Source organism: Globicephala melas, chromosome 15 (genome assembly GCF_963455315.2).
Source record: "Globicephala melas chromosome 15, mGloMel1.2, whole genome shotgun sequence".
Taxonomy (NCBI): Eukaryota; Metazoa; Chordata; class Mammalia; order Artiodactyla; family Delphinidae; genus Globicephala; species Globicephala melas.
In genome coordinates, this window is record NC_083328.1 from 85,539,910 (window position 1) to 85,553,873 (window position 13,964).

The window sequence follows — 13,964 nt, forward strand, 5'->3', positions numbered from 1 at the left end:
GCCCCAGGAACCTGTATGTGATCCAGCTGTGCGGCTCTCAGAAGAGGAAGCTTCCAGCCTGGACCACCCTCCCAGGAGTCCTGTTTCTGGATGGAGAGCAACCTCTCCCCTGGGCTCCAGCCAGTGAGCTGGGCTACCCCCAGCAAAGGAGGGGTCAGTGGGGCGTCCACTCTGCCCACTGTGCTGGGGACTGTGGCCCAGACTGGCCCGCTGGAGGCAGAGACCACGGGCTTCACATCCTTGTGTGGCCAGCACTGTGCCCTGCGCCACACAGACACACAGAGACACAGACACACAGAGACACAGACACACAGACACAGAAGCACAGAGACACAGACACACACGCGCACTCACACACATACACAGACACAGAGACACACAGAGACACAGACACAGAAACACAGACACACACGCATACACACCGACACACATAGACACAGACACAGACGCACAGAGACACAGACACACAGAGACACAGAAGCACAGAGACACAGACACACAGACACAGAAGCACAGACACAGAAGCACAGAGACACAGACACACACGCGCGCACACACACACACACACAGACACAGAGACACACAGAGACACAGACACAGAAACACAGACACACACGCATACACACCGACACACATAGACACAGACACAGACACACAGAGACACAGACATAGACATATAGAAACACTGACACATACAGAAACACACACGGAGACACACACAGACCAACAGACACACACATGCACAGACACACACACAGAGACACAGACACACATAGACACACACACACACACACACACACGCATTCCCACCACCCTGCAGAGATGCTCACAGCCCCCAGCTGCCCTTTCAAAGTTGCCACTAGGTGGTGCATTAAACTTTCAGGTTTTGGTTTTTAAACTTTTGTGCATCTAGACCATCACAGTTCAATAAAAATATAATAGAGCCGTATATGTAATTTTCCATGAAACAGGTAAAAGTAATTTTAATATCTTTTAATTTAACCCTAAATAGCCCCCAAATTATCCCTTCAACATATAATCAACATAAGGAATTATTATGAGATATTTTAGTTTCCCTTTTTTCTAGTGAGTCTTCAAAACCCCATGTATGTTTTATGTTTACAGCACATCTAAATTCAGAACCTAAATCTTTATCAGAAATCGTTGCTTAAATTTCATAAAATTTATGGTCAGAAAAGGACACTCATTTACTTAAGTTGTTTCAAACATAAAAGTTTTCAGAAACTGCATGGGTATCAGTTTAAATTTTTAAATTTAACTTAAAATCAGAATAAAATTCTCCATGGCTGCTGTGTGAGACTGAGTTTCAGAGACAGTGTCTCCAGCCCCCACCTTCAGGCAGCCCACCTGGCTGAGCAGCTGTGAGATGACATTATCGGTGTTCTGAGGGACAAACAAGGTGGGACGGTAGCAGACGCGTCCCCTGCCAGCACAGCACCGACAGCAGAAAAACCACAGGGACCAGCCACTAGCAGGGTGACCCTGGGGGGCCAGCCCCACCCTGGCAGAAAGAAGGGACACCAGCCGAGACCCCAGAGTGAGAAGGATGGCCAGGCTGAGGGCTTGAAAGCCCCTGGGAGCAGGCACAAAGAGGGAGGAAGGACAGCAAGGTGACCAGTGGAGGGAGGGTGCCTCTTAGGCCCAACAGCACCGCGTCCTAACCCCCGACTCTGCGAATATGTTACCTTACCTGGCAAAGGGGTATGAACCGTGAGATGGAAGATGAGCCTGGTGGTCTGGGTGGCCCACTGGTCTCCAGCGTCCCAAGAGGAGGGAGGCCGGAGGGTCAGAGCCAGAGGAGACGCAGCGATAGAAGCAGAGGTTGGGGTGATGCGAGGAAAGGGCCATGAGCCACGGGGCGTGGCGCCTCTGAGGGCTGGAATGGAAGAGAAAGCCTCCAGGAGCTCCATCCCACAGACACCGCACCCGGGGGACCAAAGACTCTGGCCCCAGAGCTGCAAGGTGCTGTCTGCGTGCTGCTCCCAGTCTGGCTCGGTGTTCTGTCACAGCAGCCGAGACTCACCACCTCCTGGGGAGGAGCTGGGTGCCGGGAGCCGTGGATGCTTTAGGCAGGAAAGGGACAGTCTAATCCGTGCTTCTGAAATATGGGCTCGTGATGGGACGGCCACCCCAGGGCCAGCCCGAGCGATGCTCACACCGCTCTGGGCAGCTTGTGGCCTTGTCTCCGGAGCTCCTACAGCCCTGCTGGCTCCCCCACTGCACAGACGGACAGACTGAGGCCCACGATGCAGCCTGTGTGCCGGCCTCTTGGACACAGGATCACGGAGGAACCCGGAAGGGTTGGTGTCATCATGTGGACATTTAATGTGCCTAGGGTTAGGGTCGACTGCTCCGGTTTGCCCTTGTTTCCATCCGTCAAGTTTTATGTGGCCCCGGACAGACCCGAGCGGAGCTGTGTGTAACTTTCCAGTGGCTTCTCCCCTGGAGCGTTTAGGAACCTTCCCTGGGACTGACGGGGTTTACCTGTGTGTGCTGGTGTGACACCCACACAGGGGGGACAGGTGCCCCAACCAGGGACAGAGGGAGATCAGAGGGGGTCACGTTCCCTCCTCGATCAGAGAGGAGGGAGAGGGGTGACACGAATATTCAGATCAGTGCATCTACAGACCTGAACGGCATCCCCTGTGCAGGTTGGGGAGCTCAGTGGGCTCTAGACCTGCCCCCCACCCCAGGACTTCCAGCCTTAAGTAGGCTGGTTGGCAATTATGTTTTCTGCTCTAATGATTTAGCTGGTACTTAACCCACTTTCCATATTTACCTGACTTCTAGGTGCTTTGAAAAGGAGTTTGCCCAGGGAGGGTGGGGGAGGGCCCGGACTCCTGTGCACATAGGAATCATTTCAGGCAGTCTCTGGGGTTTGCCATGCTTTCCAGAAGGAGTCCATGTGTCTGAACTCACAACTTAGGGTTTGCACCTGTTCCAAACAGCGGAGCCGCTTCTCTGACACAAACTAGCTTGTGTCCACAAGGACAGTCTGGGACACGGCTTTCCTGCTGCCAGAGGGTCAGGAAAGTGGTTCTAATAAAGGTTGCCAGGAGCCCGTGTCTGTCCTCGCAGTCTGAGACCAGCCGGGAAATTTCTCTCTCAAACTGCCCCAGGGCAGAAACCTCCCTAGCTTCCTGGCCTGGTAATTTTCCAGAGCCGAAACTTTCCTCTCAAGGGGCAGGAAGGACGTTCAGCCACTGACAGCTCAACCAGAAACATTTCTGACCCACCAGAAGCCACAGCCTCCCTGAGCGGGAACGGAACGTGACTCAGCAGGACAAGGGGCGGGGCAGGGTGGGTGGCAGAGGCAGCCTGGGGACCGCCATGTCGGGTCGGGGTGGGATGGTCTGGCCGCCCCCCACTTTTCAAATCACGTGCGTCTCTGGCCTCACGTGAGCAGCCTTGACGGGTATAGATCGGTCCGGGGGCGGAGGCTCAGGACGGGGCCGAAGGTGGGAGAGAGGCCACGGAAGTACCTGGCCCCTGTTCCCGTTTGGTGGGAGCATCTGGGGGAGGAGGGAGGGTCCGCAGACTCAGGTTCCTCCCCGTCACAGTGCAGATGGCGAGGCCGGGTGCCTGAGCTCTGCCAGCTCCCCCGAGATGACCCTTGGATCAGACCCAAACGAAAAGGAGTGTCAGGCCGCGACTCTGTCCGGAAATCCTTCTCTGGCCTCAGGGCACGTGGCAGGAGGTCACCTCCCTGCACTGGGGGTGGAGGCCCCCGTGGAAACTGAGGTTCAGGTGGGAGCCCTCAGAACTCAGCAGGTGGGAGCCCTCAGGACTCAGCAGGTGTGAGGCTCACCTGCCCCTCCTCCCCTGACAACCTGGGCCCCTGCACTGGCCCCTCTGGGGCCCCCTGGGACGGAGCCCCTGGACCTTGGGCCTGCTCGTTACGGCGGCAGAACAGGGTCTGCTGACTGCTGCGCCTCTGAACCAGGCTCAGCCCCAGAAGTGCCGCTAACAGAGCCCCCTCTACTAAGCAACTTCTGCAGTTCTCTATTTGGATATCTTTAAGGGGAGTTCTTTATTATTATCTAAATATGGCACTATCAAAAAAAAAAGGGGGGGGAAAAAAAGGGAAATGCCCATCCAAACCACACTTCTGCCAGTTTCACCAGAAAGACCAGATAAAACCGGAAATTGCATGAAGGGACAGAGCGAGGCCTTCATCCAGATAGAGGAAGCGGGCATCACATCCTCTTGCTCCCAGAGGGGCCACGCTGTCTCCACCCTCGAGTGCCTGCCAGGGACAAGTGGGGATGACACAGACTGTGTCCCCACGTCCCCATGTCCCCGAGTCCCTGTTGACCACTGACAGTTACAGATTGGTCTGAATAGAATCCCATGGAGTCCACGCAGGTCACTGGAGCCCTGGCACGTGCTTCCAGAATCACCTGTGTGGAGACACCCCACCTTTGCTTTCCTCCCCAGAAATGAGGGCAAAGAAAACTTAAATGCAAATCCCCATTTTATGAGTTTGGTTTTCATTATAAAACGTCTCCCCATTTCCAGGCAACCGCCTGTGAAGTAGAACAGAAGCTGAGAAAGCGCTGTAAGGGCTGGAACCCGCAGCCCCACGCAGCAGGCAGAGCGGGGCATCACCAGGGTGGCGACTGAGAGCCTCGTCTGCGGCAGCAACTGGGCCCCGAGAGCACTTTCCTTGACCGTCACCCTCATGAGAAGTCCGCTCCGCTGCCAAGCACAGTGAAATTCCCACCATTTTCCACCCTTTGGTTTGTAACTTAATGTTGCTCCGACTAAGACAGAACAAAGCAGCTCACGGAAAAGCCCTCCCTGTGGCCGCCTTCCTGCCCCCGCGGCGCCAGGACGACAGCTGCCAGGATCGATTTCCTTGTTGGGCCCATCCTGCCAAGGGTGTGGTCAGCCCGGGAAAGCAGTGCCGAGGGCAGGAAGGGCACAGCCCTGGGCGATCCAGGAAGGAGACCCCAGAAATCAGAAGGCAGACAGGTGGGTCTCTGTGAAATGGGAGTGACCACAGGCCCCAGCGCGACCTCACCTGCAGGAGGTGGGCGGAGCTTTGCGGGCAGGACCCTTGCTGCCCCAGGCCTGGTCCCCATGCCCCATGCCCCCAGGGCTTTGCACAGTGAAGCAGCTGAGCCCAGTCTGGGATGTGCCGGGGTTGGGGGGCTGCTCAGACCTGAGTCCAGGGCAAGGGGCCCAGGGCAAGGAGCCCAGGGGAGGATGGGGTGACAGGTGACTCAGTGAGCAACAGGCTGCCCTCCTCCCTGCAGCCTGGCCTTTGCTGTGTGCTCTCCCCTCCTTGCTCCAGATAACTCGGGGCCCACCGAGACCTCAGACCAGGGAGCAGGGACCTCCGGGTAGAAGGACACCTGGGGAGAGGTCAGCAGCCTTCACATGGGCTTCTTGGGTGCTGCTGTCAGCTGTCAGGGTCACGGGGGAGGAGCTGATGCCCCCTCCTCCTCTCCACGCCCCTCTCCTCTGTTGGCGCCTCCTTCCCAGGCTCCTCCCTGCCAACCTCCACCCCGGGGGCCCCAAGCCCCACATAAGTACCGCCTAATTTCCGCAGATGAAGTCCCATTTCTTGCATCCAGGCCTGACTGTCCCTGAAACCCAGAACAGTGTGTCCAGCTGCTGATCCTGGGTGTCCAACAGGCATCTCTGAGCAGCTGAATTCAGAAACTTTGGTCCAGATCTGCTCTCCCCACCTCCATATCTCATGGGTGATTCTCTCCCTTACCCGTCACATCTGCTCTAAGAGCTAGTCCTGGGCTCTACCTCCAATACATCTCTTGAACCTGCTGCCTTCTCGTCACTCCTCCTGTCCCCCTCACCTCTTGCCTGACTCCTTGTGCTCCTTCTGGTACCCTGCACCCACTATGGAGTCTGACTCCATACCGTGACATCCCCCAAGAACACACTTAGAATCATGTCCCAAAGCAGTGAAAACATCTCAATGGCTCACCATCATTCTCCAGATAAAGTCCAAGCTCTTTATCATGTGCTAGGAGGAGCGCTGACGTAGGAGGACCTCCATACATCACTGTCATCACCATCACCACCACCATCACCATCATCACCACCATCACCATCATCACCACCACCGTCACCACCACCATCATCACCATCACCATCATCACCATCACCATCACCACCATCACCATCATCACCATCACCATCATCACCATCATCATCACCATCACCACCAGCACCATCATCACCACCATCACCACCATCACCACCATCACCATCACCACCATCATCACCATCACCATCACCATCACCATCACCATCACCATCACCACCAGCACCATCATCACCATCATCATCACCATCATCACCATCACCACTGTCATCACTGTCATCATCACCATCGTCATCATCACCACCATCACCACCATCACCATCACCATCATCACCATCACCATCATCACCACCATCACCACCACCATCACCACCATCACCATCATCACCATCACCATCACCACCATCACCATCACCACCATCACCATCATCACCACCACCATCATCACCATCACCATCATCACCATCATCATCACCATCATCACCACCATCATCATCACCATCATCACCACCACCATCATCACCATCGCCATCATCACCATCATCATCACCATCATCACCACCATCATCATCACCATCACCATCACCATCATCATCACCATCATCATCACCATCACCACCATCATCATCATCACCATCATCACCATCATCATCACCACCACCACCATCATCATCATCACCATCATCATTACCATCACCACCATTGTCATCACCATAGTTTGCCTACAAAGCAAGGGAGAATCTCCCTACAAGTGGAACCCAGGAGGCAAGGACACCCCCAGACAGTGCTTCTGTCACTGTGAGCGAGGCCTGGAAAGAAGGAAATTAACACCTCCCAGGCCATGTAGAGACATAATTAATGAAGGTGATGAGGAAAATATTTATTAAACACTCAGGGTTTTTCCACTTCCCTGACCTGAGCCAACCGGCTATGAGTCACTTGTCACTCGTGGTTGAGTTAAGCAGGCTGGGCAGCCCCCACCTCGCTCAGCCAAGCGTGGAGCCTGCCATCTGGAGCCCCACCCAGCACAACTGCCCCCCACGGGCTCCCGAAGCCTGAATTCTATTCCATTGTGCGGACAGGCACGCTTTGTTTATCCTTCACCCATCGACGGGCACTTAGTTCGCTTCCAGCTCTTGGCAGTTGTTAATAATGCTGCTTTGAACATGGGTGTGCAAACATCTTTTCAAGTCCCTGCTTTCAGTTCTCTCGGGGATAATATACCCAGAGGTAGAATTGCAGGATCACACCGTAATTCCGTTTTTAGGGTGTTTTTTTTTTCAGAATTGCCAGACTGTTTTCCACAGCAGCTGCAGCATTTTACATTCCCGTCAGCAATGCATGCAGGCGGACTTTTTGAAAAGCCCCCAGCAGGTAGAGGATGGGGTGGGTGTGCTCTTGAGAAATGCTGACATAAATTCCCTGGAAATTGAGGTCCTAGCTACCCCTGGCCTCCCCCAGTGGCCCCAGCCCACGCAGGAGCCGGGCTCCTGTGTCACTTGCAAACACGGAAAGGATGAGAGCAGGAAACAAAGACTGAATCAGAGCAGCTACAACTCTGAGGAGGTGCAAGGCTGGTGCGGGTGGCAGAGGGGGCTTCCAGGGAAAGAGAATGGCTTGGCCAGGGAGGGGTGGGTCCTCCTCAGGGCTGGGTCCTCAGTGGGGCCAGGCACCCCCAGCCCAGTGCATGGGGAGCAGCCTGGAGAAGGGACCTTCCCCATGAATGGCTGAGCCCAGGAGGGTGTCCAGCCCGGGCCCAGCACACCTGGGGGCAGGCAGCCAGCCTTTCTGGTCTCTGACCCTGAAAGCTGCAGCTCCCAGCCCATCAGCTTGATCTCCTCCCCAAAACCATTCTCTGGGTTACTTGGTCTGGGCTGCCAGGCTGCCAGGGCAGCCCCCTCTCCTGGGAGTTGCACCGCCACCCACCCAAAAGCAGTAAGGGTCCCCCACAGGGGGCAGAGTGGGCTGGGGGCACCTTCTCTGCAGGTTCCAGGCCTGGGATTCTGGAAGGGGATTTAAAGGGGCACAAGTGGAGCCTGGATCGCAGCCGGAGAGACGGCAGAACGCGTACTGGCTGTAGGAGATGCAGAGGCCGGAACAGGAACAAGGTAGGGGTGGGAAAGGGGGAAGCAAAGGGGCAAGGTCACACCTGGGGCAGAGCCTAGTGATGTGCTGGACGGTGACACCGCTGGGCAAGGGAGGGAGGAGGGAGGAGGGAGGAGGGGGAGAGGAGCTGCAGGTTTGAGGACCAAGGGCTCGAAGGTGGGAGCCCAGCCCCCTCCCTCGGTGGGTGGTGTGTGGACTGGGGACCATGCTGGGAGATGCCCAGCCGCCCACCACTAGACCGGCTCGGGACAGGCGTGAGTGGGAGGTGCTGAGTGGTAACTGCTGGGTGAGGAGGCCGCCCAGGAAGCCGGTGCTGCAGTGGGGAAATAGCTCTGGCCTCGAGAATGTGCTGTCCTGGGCCCGGCTCTCCACCACGGTCCCTTCCCTCGCTGCTTCCCGTGCACTGGGCTGGGGGTGCCTGGAGCCCACTGAGGAACCAGCCCTGCACCCCCAGTGGACCAGGTTAGGGGTGTCTAGGAAGTCAGCACCCCCGCCCACACCCCCCAGGGTGGACAGTGGGTGCCCTCCCCACCTTTTGCTAAGACAGGTGCCAGGCCGCAGGGGTGCAGCTCCCGGGTACCTCGCTCTGAAGCATCAGTGCAGCACGGATGTCCTCCAGTAGCAAGGACCTTGCTCTCCCATCACGCATCCTCTGCTCCCCTGCCGACGGGCACTGGGCTGTTTGCACGAGCTTGGTGGGGTTACGTGCAGTCTGTGTTTTAGCAGCTCTGCCAGGTCATTCCCCCCAAAGTGGAGGCAGGTAACCACAGCCACCAGTCCTCTCTGGAGTCACCTGTGCCAGCTCCTCAGGGACCTCAGAGACATTCCCGAGACGAGGAACAAAGAAAAACACAGAGCACAAGTGGCCCCCACGGCGGCCAAGCAGGGAAAAGGGCCCCAGCCCCGTGTCCACGCCAGGCCATGGCCATCAGCATGAGGACGGGACCACACTGGTGACAGGGATGGAGCAGTGGGTAAATGTGGACACAGTGTTAGGAGAGGGTATCTCTCAAGCTGTGTGATGCGAAAGTGGCCGTCACCAGCCAGGACTGGAGAGAACGTGGACACAGGAACGCAGCCGCTGTGCACGTGTGGAACCACGAGCGAACGGTTCTCCTTTAAAAATATCCATTAACGTTGTTATAATGTCGATCTTGCAATAAATAAGATGCCTGGGACAAACAGGAGGCAGAGAACGAGACAAACAGAGGGATAGAGACAGAGAGACACGCAGAGAGCCAAGGGGAGAATAAAGCCTGGCGGGGGCGGATCAGCAGGGCCGGGGAGGGAGCAAATGGAAGTGGCCTGATGAGGGCTGTGGGACGTCCTGACCCAGGGCTCTGGGGTCTCTGGGGAGCCCTGGCAGTTGGACACTGAGGAGGGCAGGGCTGGGACAATGCGTGGGGTGCAGACAGTGGGCAGAAGAGAGGCTGGTCGATATTCTTGGTGAAGTGCAGGGGCCTGTCTGCACTGGTGGCCAGCACAGTCCCTGAGCTGGAATTCCGGATGCAAGCACTGCACAAAGGCACACAGGTCTGGCCACGGGACCCATGCGGACAGCGGCAAGCAGAGGTGATGGGCCAGGTGCAGAATGGGGAACGGGAAGAGCGAACGAAGCCTGGGTGTGGGCAGAGGGGGGGTCCTGGGCCATGACCGCATCTGGGGGACCACTGGAGAGACCCATGTGGACACCTCGCAGAACCACAGGCCTCCACAGGGAGAAGTGGGAGGACGCCTGGTGGGAACACGGGTTTGGGGCACATGGACAGAGGAAAGAAGCTGGCCTGAGCCACGGCAGCGCCCGCTCTGAGGCCGAGGGCACAGAGAGGCAGTGACAAAGGACGCCAGGCTGGTGAGGCCTTGGAGGGCGGGGGGATGAGTTCCCAGGCAGTGCCGCTGGAGGGGGGCTTCCAGGGGAAAGCACGGGAGTGGTTTGGGGGTGGCAGATGACGGGCGGGGCCTGTCGGGGGCTTCGGGGCTGGATGGAGCCCAGGGCAGCAGGCGCAGCATGGGGGTGGGGTCTGCACAGGAGGAGGACGTGGGGACCCGGCCACGGTCACCAAGGTGCCCAGGTTCAGAGGTGACCTCAGGGGGGCTGCTGGCCCAGCCAGGGGCGTCTGGAAAGGTCCGTGGGAAGCATTTCCCACAGAAATGAGAGGTGTGGCTGCAGAGGGCATCCCAGGCCTGGCCCCAGGCCGGGGGAGGGAGGAGCCACGGGGCGGGAAGACGGGCGGGTCGCGGGGGTGCCTGTGCAGGCCGGGCAGAGCCCCAGAGGCGCCTCGCGGGGCCTGCACACACGGGCACCCTCGGGCCCCGCAGAGCCACCAGCCACCCCACTTCCTGTGGTGATCAAGGCATCTGGGACCCGGAAATTGAGCCGGCTCTTCAAATCCCCTCTGGGTCTGCATGTTCCTGGGGTTTAATAGAACATTCAGGCCTCTCAGTGAGCCAGAAAATCGCGTTTCTCCCCTGGAATGAGACAGTGAGAGTTCTCCCAAGTGGGAAAGGGCCCAGCTCCTCTGCAGGGCGCTGGCCACGGGCCGCACAATCATGGAGAGTTTTGGAAAGATTTCCTCACCACTAAGTGGGTTTAGATGTCGTTCACCCTCCCTGAGAACTCGCTTGAGCCCGCCTCGCCCACTGGCTGGCCTATTCAGGTCAGAGCAAGTTGGTACAAGCTGGATGGGGTCCCGGTGGCCGCCAGGCTTCCCGGGCCCCAAAGACAGCAGACACCTCCCCGGAAGGAATCTCAGGGACCAGGAGGCACCCCTCTTTTATGCCCCTGGGTGCTCTCTCCTGACATCCCCTGTAGCCCTTCCAGTGGCCTTGGCCAGGCCCCGGGGGCTTGGAGAGGGCCAGTCGGGGACCCACACACCTCAGGCAAAGCCCCAGAGTCTCAGCTGGTCCCCAGGAGGGTCAGCCCGGCCCGAGGAGCTTCTCCCGGCCGCAGGCCTGACCAGCCCCATCTCTCGTCCAGACGCAGTGGCTCTGTCTCCTCGCAAACCCCGGGCCCTCCAGGAGTCAGACCACGCCCGACCGGGGCTGGCAGCTCCCCTGCCTGCGGCCACAGCGCCCACCTGGCTCTCCCGGCCCCACCTGCAGCCTTGCCGCCCCCGCCGGCCTGGAGCCACACTTGGCCCTCCTTTCCAGCTGCCCCAGAGCCATGTCAACACCAGTATCAAGGCCACAACACATGCACTTGTCAGGACCTGGGTGGCAGCGCCCCCAGAGGTGGCATCTCCCTCCCAGCAAACTCCCAGACCCCCACCCCACCCTGGGAACTGCCCCAGGGCAGCAGCAGCTGCAGCCTTGTCGTTGCAGCCCCTGGAGCTCGGCTTCTCAGATGGGAATTTGTCTCTTTTTTTCCAGGGGAGGGGCTCTCAGGCCTGGGCACCTGTCAGCAGGTTGGAGCAGGGCCGACCAGGATATCTGGCCGTGGCTGCACCTCTGGAGGTCAAAAAGGTCCTGGGTTGGGGAGGAAGGTGGGTCAAGGGCTCAGGCCACTCCGCCCTGGCTCGGCCAGTCCTGGTGACTCAATGAGTGTAGTCGGCAGGAAGGAGCCAGCCCAGGTCACAGTTCTGGGACTCTGATAAAGCCATCTTGAGCAGAGGGGACACTGGGGCCCTCTTTACAGAACTACAGAGCCCAGCAATACATTGGCTTCCAGGGGTGAAGAAGAGGGAAGAGAGGACAAGTGGTTCTGGAGGACTTTCTGGAGGAGGTGGGGTAGAGATTTGCATAGTCAACAAAGGAGGAAGCTTTCAAGAACACTGTAAGTGCCAAGGCACGGGGGTGGGGGACGACCTGCAGGGTACCTTGGCGAGAGGAAGGTCCTGGCTGGAGTGGACATGGCAGGCAGATCACTGGGAAGCTGAGGGTTAGGGTGAGGGTTAGGGGGGCGGTGGGGCAGGCCGGGCAGGGAACCAGGAGCCAGGCAGCGGGGTGTGAGCTCCAGCACCAGGCCAGTGGGGGACATGAACGAGGGAAGGACGGGGCAGGAGGGGCCCAGGGGAGTCCAGAGGCTGAGAGCAGGACGGTCCACCCCGGCTCCACTGGAGAAGCAGAGGCCCCTGACTCTCGGTGGCCTGGGTCTATCCCTCCCTTCCACGGTCTGACGCTCTTTTCTGCTGGTTGTCCTGAGTAGCAGGGCATTTGCTCCTGGGGAGGTAGCAGCTTGTGGGTGAAGAGACCAAGGGCAGGGTCTCAGTAGCACGGTTTGCTGAGATTCCCGCCCAAATAAAACACGAAGAAAGGCCCGAGCAGCGCGGCAAATAGTTGTTGATAATTTGAAGGTCTGCGTTTATTGTCTTTAACACAAAAACACCCTCGATGCAATACAATCTTCCTAGTCACGTGGCAATTACAGGATTGACGAATAACGTTGTGCATTACAGGCGGGAGGCTTGGCGGGCGTCCCTCTGCCATGATGGACCCCGCGATGCATACATAGCTGTGTTTGAAGCTACTGTAGCGACTCCCCTGAAGTGGGGTCCTTCCGGAATGTGAAGTCTCCACCGGCTGGACCTTCTGAGCCCGCCTCCACCCTCATACTGGCAGGGCGGGCACTGGGCAGGCCTGGGCAGTTCCCATGCCCTCCACCTGGCAAAGACACTTGCTTCTTTATGGAAGCGGATGCAGAAGGACCGCACAAGTGAGTCCACAATGAAATTCAAATGATTTTTATAGGGAAATGCTGGGCAGCCGAGGCCCTGGGTCTGGACAGTGTTGGGCTCTGCGGGCGCCGGGGGGCCTGGCATGTCCCTTCCCGCAGTTTCGGCAACGTCTGTGCTGTGGAGCCCCCGGCACGGAGGGGGGCTTCTCCTCACTCTGCTGTCTGCCTTTCCTGGAGCTTAGGGTGCCCCGGGGTGTCCTCAGATGGTGTCCTTAGGGCTCAGGGCTCTAAGGGAGGGCGGGGAAGTCCAGACTCCATCTTTTTCTACTCCAAACCTAGTCTCTAACTCCAAACTCTCTGAGCAATTTCCAGTGGCTTCTAGAGAGAACCTGACACCGCCGGCATCTGCCTGTCCAGACGCCTGAGTTATCACCAGCGGAATAAGCCTATCCAAGTAAGTGCTTGTGAATGAGGGTCTCTGTTCTCCTGGCCCAACGCTCCCATCACCGCCGCCAGAAGGGCAGCCTTTGGACGGTAAACGCGTGTTACTCCGTGTGGCTTATCTGTGAATCTGTAACCCCAGGGAGAGCCTCCCGCGTCCACCAGTGTTTTGGGAGAATGCCCGGGACCTGTGCAGGGGAATCCGATTCCCCAGCAGCTGCCTTCAAAGGCCGCAGATACTCTAAAAAAGACAAAGATGGAATTGAAACTCCGAGTCACCTTGCCGGGGAGACACAAAGAGTGAGGAGCAGGGGGGAGGTTTGTGGCCCCGAGTCGGCCCTTCACAATTTGCCTGGACCAGCCAGCAGGGGCTTGCACCGAGCTGGACGGTGTCCCGGCCCCCGAGGCCGACATCTCAGTTCACATCAGAGGTTAGCAAAGCAGTGCTGTTGGAGCACAGAGATCCTGCCACGACGGTGGCAGCTTGAGTGGAGGGCCTGCGCACCCCCAAAACGGCACTGAGCGCTGTGAGAGGTGCGGGAAGCTGATAAAGCGACCCAGGGAAAGGTCAGCAGGCAGCCGTGCAGAGTCCAGAGCCGTCTGCTCTGCTGCAAAGGGGCTCTCCCCGCCTAGGATGGAATTACAACTTTGAGGACAGAAAACGGTTTGACCATACATAGACTCTTGCTACCAAAGACCCTCCCAGCGGCCCAT